This window comes from Garra rufa, chromosome 6 (assembly GCF_049309525.1).
Source record: "Garra rufa chromosome 6, GarRuf1.0, whole genome shotgun sequence".
NCBI lineage: Eukaryota > Metazoa > Chordata > Actinopteri > Cypriniformes > Cyprinidae > Garra > Garra rufa.
The window spans coordinates 50,018,347-50,029,639 of record NC_133366.1 but is presented as its reverse complement, the minus strand read 5'-3'; positions in this window follow the sequence as shown (position 1 = coordinate 50,029,639).

Below are 11,293 nucleotides of genomic sequence, written 5' to 3'. Positions count from 1 at the left end.
AATGTCAACGTTTTGGTCCCCGAGCCACTTAGTTATCACTTTTGCCTTATGGCACGGTGCTCCATCGTGCTGGAAAATGCATTGTTCTTCACCGAACTGTTGTTGGATTGTTGGAAGAAGTTTCTGTTGGAGGGTGTTTTGGTACCATTCTTTATTCATGGCTGTGTTTTGGGGCAAAATTGTGAGTGAGCCCACTCCCTTGGATGAGAAGCAACCCCACACATGAATGGTCTCAGGATGTTTTACTGTTGGCATGACACAGGACTGATGGTAGCGTTCAGCTTTTCTTCTCCGGACAAGCCTTTTTCCAGATGCCCCAAACAATCGGAAAGAGGCTTCATCGGAGAATATGACTTTGCCCCAGTCCTCACCAGTCCATTCGCCATACTTTTTGCAGAAGATCAATCTGTCCCTGAAGTTTTTTTGGAGAGAAGTGGCTTCTTTGCTGCCCTTCTTGACACCAGGCCATCTTCCAAAAGTCTTGGCCTCACTGTGCGTGCAGATGCGCTCACACCTGCCTGCTGCCATTCCTGAGCAAGCTCTGCACTGGTGGCACTCCGATCCCGCAGCTCAATCCTCTTTAGGAGACCATCCTGGCGCTTGCTGGACTTTCTTGGACGCCCTGAAGCTGTCTTAACAATGCAGTGGAAAGTTTTTTCGGGATTAAGTTAATTATCATGTCAAACAAGGACTATGCAATTCATCTGATCACTCTTCATAACATTCTGGAGTATATGCAAATTGCTATTGTAAAAACTTAAGCAGCAACTTTTCCAATTTCCAATATTTATGTAATTCTCAAAACTTTTGGCCACGACTGTACATTTACATCTGATTTTTATTGTAGTATATTCATATATTCATCATATACTAATTGAATTATGTAATTTCTGTAGTTATATTTATAATTGTAGCAAATGGTGTCTAATTATCATTAATGTCTTGTCTTATATAAATGTCTTTAAAAAAAATTTGTGCATTAAAAATTTACCATGCTGTTTTTCTCATCATATTTTTATAAATTAATTTTTTATAATATCATTAAGAATTTATATACAATTTTAACTAAAATGACTTAATTATCATTATATTGTACATTTCGAATTTTTCTAATAATATTTTCCTCTGACATTTATCTTGTCATTGTTGTTTTCTCATCATATTTTTAGCTAAACAATTAAGAGATTTTTAATACATATAATTTAAAATGTTATCAAAAATAACCAACAACCAAAGAACAGTCTTTAAAGGCATATCAATTTCCAGGCAGGAGACAGCATGTCCCGAAGCCCATGTTCCTCAGTCTGTTGCACCATCTGATGACACATTGATTCAGAGTGAACTGTGGATGTGCCTCCACTCAATCAGGGCTGGAATTAAAATGTCACCTATAAAAGGTTTATAAGTACATCATGAATGTTTGTAAACCTCCCTATGATCAATGCAGGGAGGCTCAATAAACCATATGGGATTTGATGCAGCCCTGGAGGTAGAGTTTAGAAAGCACTCAATGCATCTACAACAAATGCCTTTATGATCGCGCATACATTGAGAGGCTGATCCCACAGGAAGATTACATTGTGCAGAGATTCCTCTTTCATAGCTCAGGGGAATATCAAGCAGTCTAAAGTTATGTGCAGTTTGGTGTTTTTCTATGTGAATATAATTTAAATTGGAATTTATTTCATTGATTCAACGCTGAATTTTTAGCATCATTACTTCTTTTTTTCGTGTCACATGCTCAGAAATCAGTCTTGAAGTCTTTACTATCATTTTTATTTATTACATTTTAATTTCTTCTTCTTCAAAAAGAGATGGAGACAGAAAGAGAAAAATTAATCATCTAGATGATTAAAGTTAATTCAATGCACTTATAAGTAAATTATAAAATTATAATGGCATTTTCGAATTAAAACAAATGGATTAAATATGTAAATTATATCTTTGTCCTTGTCAAAAAAAAAAAAATTCTACATGAATATTAAGGGGAATTGACGTTATTTGACTGTTTTTCTTTTAATTTTACTGTTTTGCTGTATTTTTTAAATAGTTTTCTTTCTTTCTTTTAGCAATTTTTTATTCATCAAAAAATACAGTAAATATATTTGTAATATTACAAAAGATTTCTAAATCCTAAACTTGACGTTTTCACAATAATATTAAGCAGCACAATTGTTTTCAACGTTGATAATAATATTTCTTTACATCTGCATGGCTTTGACACATGAAAATAAAGTATATTTGAAAAATGTATTCAGATTGAAAATAGTTATTTAAAAAAAAGCTGTTCTTTTGAAAAATCCTAAACTTAAAAAAGATGATGTTTTTACATTAGTATTACACAGCACAAATGTTTTCAAAATTAATAATAATATTTCTTCAAATCAGCTTTGAATCACGGAAATAAATTATATTTGAAAATATATTCACATAGAAAACAGTTATTTTAAATTGATTTAAATAGATTTTTTTTTAAAATTTAGAATAAATGCAGCCTTGTAGTAGAGAAAATAATTTTTCTTACTCCATACTTTTGACCAGGAATTTTTTATGTATAAAATGTACATGTTCTTCGAAGATTTTAGAAAGACTTTTTTAAAATAATGCAATTATAATGAATGAATAAGCAATTTAAATAATATGATATAAAATGTTTAAATAATTAAAGTTAGTTTCATTTTGCACTTTCTTATTAAGTAAATTGTTATATAGCTGAAATTAAATGTCATTTTACATTAAAACCGACTAAATGTATTAAATATGTTAAATTAATTTATGTCCTTGCCAAATGAAAATATTAATTTATTTCTACACGTCAACAACAGGAATTTTAGGAGAACAGTTATTTGACTGTTTTACTGTATTATATTAATTAATTAATTAATCAATCAATTAATTAATTTAATTTTTTGAATAAAAGCAGTCTTAGAAAGCTTTATTTAGATAAAAATTAACATTTTATTTTTTTTAAAATTACAGTAAAGAAATTTGTAATATTATATTTCTAAATTTAAAAAGCTGTTCTTTTGAAATATCCTAAACTTAAAAAAGACGATGTTTTAAAAATAGGATTACGCAGCACAATTGCTTTCAAAATTAATAATATTTTTCTTCAAATCAGTATATTACAATGATTTCTGAAGGATCATGTGACTGGAGTAAAGTCTGGAGTAAAGATGCTGAAAATTCAGCTTTGAATCACTGAAATAAATTATATTTAAAAAATATATTCACATGGATTTTTATATATATATATATATATATATATATACACACACACACCCTAAACTTTTTGAACGGTATAGATTGCAGCTCTATGATTTGGTCAGTGGTTGAGTTAATGTTGATGTAACTTTTTCATTACATAAGAACTGAAGAGAAAGTAGCATACTTGTCAGGTGAAAGTCAGAAGTAGGAGACTTTAAAAAAAGAAAGGTTCACTCAAAAATGAAGTCTCTGTCATCATCTACTCACCTTGTGTCATTCCAAGCCCCTATGTCTTGCTTTCCTTTGTGAAGCACAAAAGGATATGGCAGGTTGACAGTCTCAGTCACCATTTACCAGCATTGCACATTTGTTGGAAGTGAATGAGGCTGCAAATCCGCCATATCTCTTTTTGTGTTTCATAGGGAAAAAAAAATCAGATTTGGAAATGACAGAACAGTGAGTAAACGATGACGGAACTGTAATTTTTAGGTCAGCCATTCTTTCAAGTGATTGATATGAAATGCAATTGCCTGCTTTTTGTTTATTTCGCGTAACAATTTGCAGGCGTATTCATTGTGTATGACTAGATAAGAGAGAATGCGCTTTCCACAGATAAGAAAACAGCTTTGAGTCGTGATATAAAACAACCCCTTATTAATATTCTGCTATCAGATAGCAATCTGACTTTATATTGCTCGTGCGAACACCATAGTACTGTAGTTGTCAAATGAAATATTTCTGAGAGCTTAGGCAATTTCATACGCTCTGTTTTGACTCAGACAGTCCACTTATATAAAGAACACTGTGTAAAACACATTAAACAGTGAATGAAAGCAGCTTTATGAGCTATAGTGAATCGCAGCTTTGCATTTGGTTTGTAAATGCGGTGCAAATGGACGGCCGTGGCCTGCTGTGCTTGGCAGCGGGTTGAGAGTCTTTCCATGAATTCGGCCGTGTTTATATGGTGTTTGTGCGTTACTCAAGTTCTGAGAAATTAGCTAGCGCCCTATAATAACACGATGCCACCAAAACCAACTTAAGAAGGACTGACGTATGCCTCAGACCGCCTGTTGAATCCCAAATGGTGTCTTTCTTTTTTCTTTTTTTTTTTTTTTGCAGCGCTATGAAATAGATATGCAAATTATGTTTAAGCGTGAACATTCAGTTCAGATGCATTTTAATGAAGTTTAGGAAGATACAGAAACAAGTTCAACATAGCCTGCGGCTATTCAAAGTGCCTCTGTAAAACAAAAAGTGCAGAATTTCAAGTTGTTTTATTCAAGCCTGAATATGATCAAAATAATTCATTTTGATATGCAATAGTTTAATTTTGTTCCCACCAGGGGCACACTTATTTCAGCAAAAATACAGTAAAATCAACAATATAGTGAAATATTATTCTAATTTAAAGTAAATGATTTCTATTTGAATATAGTTTAAAATATATTTTTTTCCTGTTTTACAAAGCAAAATTTTTCATTTTTTTGTCATTGCAACTAAAATACTTTCTGCTTCTGCTGCTAAATTAGCAACTTAATATTTTGACTTGCTATGCATGCTGCTGCTGCTAAACTCTGCAACATGTGATCTAAATAGCTATGCATGCTGCTGCTATAGCTGCACAAAAGTACTTAGAATTGATGTAAGCCCCTTATAAATAAAATGCATAATTCTTATTGCTTTGAGGAGTTCACGTACCATTCATGTTTAGTCACTGAAAATCCAGCATCCAGCAACTACCTATTGCTGCTACCAAAAAAAAAAAAAAAAAATGCAAAAAGTGCATTTTTTTAGGTAGCAGCAGCAGCAGTAGGTAGACATTAGTTTTTTTTTTTTTTTTTTTTTTTATTAGTTATTTTTAGGGCAGAATTGCAAGTTGTTGTTTTTTTCAAGCCTGAATATGATCAAAATGATTAATTTTAATGCGCAATAATTCAGTTTTTGTCCCACCCAGGGCACACTTATTTCAGCAAAAATACAGTAAAATCAGCAATATTGTGAAATATTATTCTAATTTAAAGTAATTGATTTTTATTTGAATATAGTTTAAAATGTAATTTATTCGTGTTGCAAAGCTGAATTTTTTAGAACTTGGAATTGCTAGCCTTTTATTAAACAAGATATCACATTCAAATAATGCCTATTTCGCTTGATGAGTTCACAAAATCTACTGAAACTCTGTTAAATAAATCAAAAGTAATAAAATATCTATTTCATATTTAAAGAGTTAAACTTAAACTTAAAGAGAAAACTTCATGCAACGAAAATGCTTTCTGCTGCCACTGCTATATTAGCAACATAATAATTTGACTTGCTAAGCATGCTGCTGCTAATACAATTTCTAACATTACATCTACATTTGCTATGCATGCTGCTGCTACTAAATTCTGTAAAATATACCAGCCATGCTTAGTCACTGAAAATCCAGCAACTACGTCTACCTACTGCTGCTGCTACCAAAAAATGCAAAAAATCATTTTTTAGGGCAGAATTGCAAGTTGTTTTTTTCAAGCCTGAATATGATCAAAATAATTAATTTTAATGCGCAATAGTTAAATCTTTTTCCCATCAGGGGCGCATTTATTTCAGCAAAAATACAGTCAAATCTACAATATTGTGAAATATTATTCTAATTTAAAGTAACTGATTTTAATTTGAATATAGTTTAAAATGTAATTTATTCCTGTGTTGCAAAGCTGAATTTTCAGTGTCAAGTGATCCTTCAGAAATCATTCTAATTATCATTCCCTTTTCAAATAAGCTAACACGATCAAATAATGCCTATTCCACTTCAGAGAGTACACAATCTGCTGAAAGCCCACCTGAACAAGCAAAAGTAATAAAAATGCCTATTTCACTAAAGAGTTCACTTACCATTAAAGCCCCACTAAGTAACTTTTTTTTAACCTTAAAATAATGTTTCCGAACTCATGTCAGTGGTTCATCAACTCATAACAGGGTGAAACGGCACTTTCGTATTCGCTTTGCGACCCTCTATCGGTCATAACAGCACTATGTAAGTTTGGGTCGTCGGGTCGCGGTTTTGTAGTTCAAATGATACTACAAATGCGACTTGCTTCACGGCAGGCTTCACAAAAGGTTTTCACACTTTTATAAAGTCATACAACATACTCTACCTTGTCACTGGACATCGTTATTTCCAAAGCCGGTCCTGGATAGCCTTTCAAACAAATAACGTGCATGTGACACGACGGTAGGCTAAATTATTTACGACAGCGGTAGGGAAAAGTTACTTAGTGTTGCTTTAATGCGTTATCACTGCCGCTGCTGTATAGCTAAATAATAATAATTTCACTTGATGAGTTCACAAAATCCACTGAAACCCTGTTAAATAAATCAAAAAGTAATACAATGCCTATTTCATATTTAAAAAGTTACTTACCCTAGTATGCATAGTCACTGAAAACTTCATGCAACTAAAATACTTTCTGCTTCCACTGCTAAATTAGCAGCTTAATAATTTGACTTGTTAAGCAGGCTGCTGCTAATATAATTTGTAATGTTGCATCTAAATAGCTTGCTATTGTCAGTTGAGGAATGTCCAACCTTTTGACGCTCTCAGCTGCTCTCAACGCCTTCTTCACGCCGCTTCCAATCCCAAAATGCACAATGCAACCGTTTACGCTCAACTTCCACATGAATGAATTGAAAACGCTCGCTTCGCCCCGCTCGCTTCGTGCCAGTGTGAACGCACCGTCAGTGTTTCCCGACGATTCAGTTCAGTTTGAATTTGAAATGAGAAGTTGCACGCGCAAGTCGTTGTTCATGTTGCAGTTTATCAGGAGAGGGTCTGATTCAGACCGTCTAATGTTATTTAAAAAATAGCAGCTCAAGAATCAATTATTAAACATCAAAATGTTTTACAAGAATGTATTTTCGTATTTTTGTTCATTTGCCCACTTTTAGAACAGGTGTAATAATTCGTTTCTGGAAGCATCTTTGCGATCACGAATGCAATTCCATTCATTAACATAGTGGCTTTGCACTAGGTTCTTATCAATCATTATGTATGTATATTTTTAACATTATAAATGAATACGTTTTAATATAGAAGCTGCTATAGAATATAGAACGTGGAAATTTCAAGATATGCCAGCAAAACTGCTCCTGCAGTTCAGCAATATGACAAGATGTCAGCAAGATGTTTTGTGTTCGAATCCGAATCCGCGTTGGTTTGGGCGAATCACTGATTCACCAAGCCATTCATAAAAGCAGTCATTTGATTCGCTCCTGAATGATTCAGCCGTTTTGAAAGAATCGTTTGAATGACTCAGTGATTCAATCATGAACACTGCTGCCACCTGCTGGCGGTTTTAAGTTTACCATCATATTACATTCTTTTCCAACATATTTCTATATTCAGATTTTTGTATTTAAAACATTAATCTTATAACATTAAGTTACTTATGCAATTATAAGTACAGTGTACATGTATAAATACCACATCTAAATGTCACTCCATCAACTTCTGTGCGGTGCTACGATGAGTATCATTTACATGATTTTGTGGATAACAATAGCCAGTCATATATTCACATTAATGAAGTATTCATAGAAAAATCTTGTCTGTTTTCATTTACATCTTTTTATTTATGAAATTTTGATTCATTTTGTAGAATTGTTTTTTAAATGAACAGAATTTTGCATGGTATCGTAATACTACTTGGTATCGCGATACTTCAGCTGGTATAGTATCGTAAATCATTTTTATGGTATCGTGACAACCCTATTCCACATATGTGTACACAATCTGCTGAAAGCCCTACTGAACAAGCAAAAGTAAAAAAAAATGCCTTTCACTGAAGAGTCGCCTTACCATCCATGCGTTATCACTGCCTCTGCTGTATAGCTAAATAAAAATAATTTGTTATGCAGACTGCTGCTAATATTTCTAACAATGCGTCTAGATTTCCCATGCATGCTGCTGCTATTAAAGTTCCCTAACAATTGCAATTTGAATAGCTATGCATACTGCTGCTACAGCTGCACAAAAGTACTTAGAATAGCCTCTTATTAAACAAGAAATCACAATCAAATAATGCCTAATTTCTCATGAGTTCACAAAATCTACTGAAACCCTGTTAAATAAAATGTAATAAGTAATAAAATGCATATTTCATATTTAAAGAGTTACTTACCCCATCCACAATCACTGAAAACTTCATGCGACTTGAAATGCTTTCTGTAGAGCAGAATTGCAAGTTGTTTTTTTCAAGCCTGAATATGAACATCCAGCAATATGCCTGAATATGATCAAAATAATTAATTTTAATTATTATTTTAAACACGATCCTTCAGAAATCATTCTAATATGCTGATTTGTTGCTCAAGAAACATTTCTGCTTATTAGAAGAACAGCATTTATTTGAAATATATACCTTGTAATATTAATAAAGTCTTCACTGTCACTTTAGATCAATTTAATGCACTCTTGCTTGATAAAAATGTTTTCTTTTAATAAGCCAATCCTATTGACCCTAAACTTTTGAGCGGTCACACTCGCATGCACAATGAGAAATACAAAAGCACCGTAGAAAAACCCAAGCTGAATATTAAATTATAATGCACAGAGGCCTATCTGTGTTAAACTCTCTTGACGTTTTGTCATAGTGTTTACCCAACATGTGGAGCGGGAAACTTCCAGGTCTGACAATTGTATTTTCCTATTGTCAAAAGTGGTTTGGCTGCACAGCTAAGTTGATGCCTCCATCCAGTTTAAGAAATCAGCGATGTTTATTCATAGGCCGACGGCGCGCAGTATAGGCCCTGTGAAAACAATTGAAACTTTGAGTACTTATTTCCTAGTGTTACCCTGACAAAACCACATCACTTTCCTTGGTGATGCATTTTACTGGTTTTGTACTGTGAATATTACCATTCAAAAGTTTGGGGTCAGTAAGATCTCATCGTGATTAACAGATTTATTGAATGTTATGAATGAAAGTTTGGGAGGAGCTTATTAATTTAGTCCTGTTAAAGTACTAGGACATTTTGCATGAAAATCCTTTTTTGTTTGATCTTTCAGTTTATATTGTAATGTTTATATTTCAATATTTAAAACCTCTTTTATTTATGTATTCATTTATTTATTTTCCTGAGAGTTAAGCCTCCCTCCACTAATCTCATTACTATAATGTATCACATTTATTTTATTGCATTGCATTTTATTCGATTAAAACAAATACTGTTCTTTTAAACTTTGCATTCACCAAAGAATCCTTAATACTTTTTACCATTGCACAAATGTTTTTATCATTGATGATAATAATAATAATACTAATAGTAAAGAATTTTTTTATTAGCACCAAATCAGCAAATTAGAATAATTTCTGTAAATAGTAATAATATTACAATATTAATATTAAAAATGTTTCCTTTTTTATTTTTAACATTTTCCACCATTGAAGGTAATTGCAATTGCAACTTTTAATCCCACAAATCTGACTTTTTTTCTTGCATCTGTGATTTTACATCTTGCAATTCTGACTTTTTTTTTCTCAGAATTGTGATATAAACTCACAATTGTGATTTTATAATTTGCAATTCTGACTTTATAATGATCAATTGCGAGATTTTAAACTCACATTTGCAAGAAAGAACAGTCAGAATTGCAAGATATAACACAATTCTAACTGTAACTTTTATATGCAAGTTTATATCACACAGTTCTGAGGGGGAAAAAATAATTGCGAGTATATATCTCAATTTATAACTTTCAATTGTGAGTATATAGCACGCTATTTTGACTTTATAACTCGCAATTCTGACTTTATTTCTCAGAATTTCCCAGTTTCCTCAGTTCTGACTTTATAACACGCAATTGCGAGTTATTAAACTTGCATTTGCGAGAAAAATACAAAAGTCAGAATTCCCAGAAAAAAGTCAGAATTGCGAGATATGAATTTCTATTTGAAAGGTAAAAAAGTCAGAATTGTGAGTTTATAACTTTCAATTCTGACTATATCACTTTCAATTGTGAGTTTATATCACACAATTCTGACTTTATAACTTTCACTTGTGAGACAAAGTCTGAATTACATCTTGCAATTCTAAAAGTCAGAATTGCAAAATATAAACTTGCATTTGCAAGAAAAAAAGTCAGAATTACAAATGTATATCTCGCAATTCTGAGTTGTAATTGCGAGTTTATATTACACATTTATGAGAAAAAGTCAGAATTGTGATTAAAAAAATGGCAATAACCTTTTTTATTATTTTTTTTAATAGGTATGCACTGAAATAAATTCTTGGCTGAAGCCGAACAAAATTAAACACTGGGACGAAGGACGATTATCGAACATGTTTTTTCATGTTTTTTCCTCCATGTATTTTTCCTATTTATTTTTTTTTTTTTCACCATTGCATACATTAAATGGCCAATATTTGCTTTTTACAGTTTTGTCTTGCTTTTCAAAGAAAAAAAAAAAAGTATTACAAAACAACAATTTAAAAATATTTAACACTGAACATTTTGAACATTCTAGTGGATGCTATAGCCTACCAACAAAGCACAATTTAACTGAAAATTAATAAGTTAGTAAAATAATATTCTTTGGCCATTTTTAAGACCCCCTTCTTGAATCAGGCATGTGTTTTTAATGTACAAATAAATGCAGCCTCGCTGAGCAAAGGAGAATGTTAGAATAAATGTATCAATAGAGCTGTTTAATGATTGTTATCATTATTTTTGTCCAACTTTTTACTTTATTTTAAAGAACACCAGTAAAATTACAATACTAACATTTATGAATGTTGACTTTTATTTTGGCGGAAACCCACAATAAGACCTCAGTACTACTTTTTGCTGACAGCAGCAGATTTATGAAGGATTCTCATCACGCAGATTTCCCTCGCGCTTTGGACTTTGAACCCTGGCTAACAAGCTTGTGCAGCGCTGTCAGAATAAACGTTCTGTAGTTTATTTTCTAATGGTTTAAGGCCATTTCGCGATTTCAGTCATCATATAGTAACCAGCAACAACCACCTCTTTTTCTTCTCATGGAAGACATGCGATGTGATACTAAACAGTCTCGTGCTGTCGGCGCTTGTAATGATTTTGCATCTT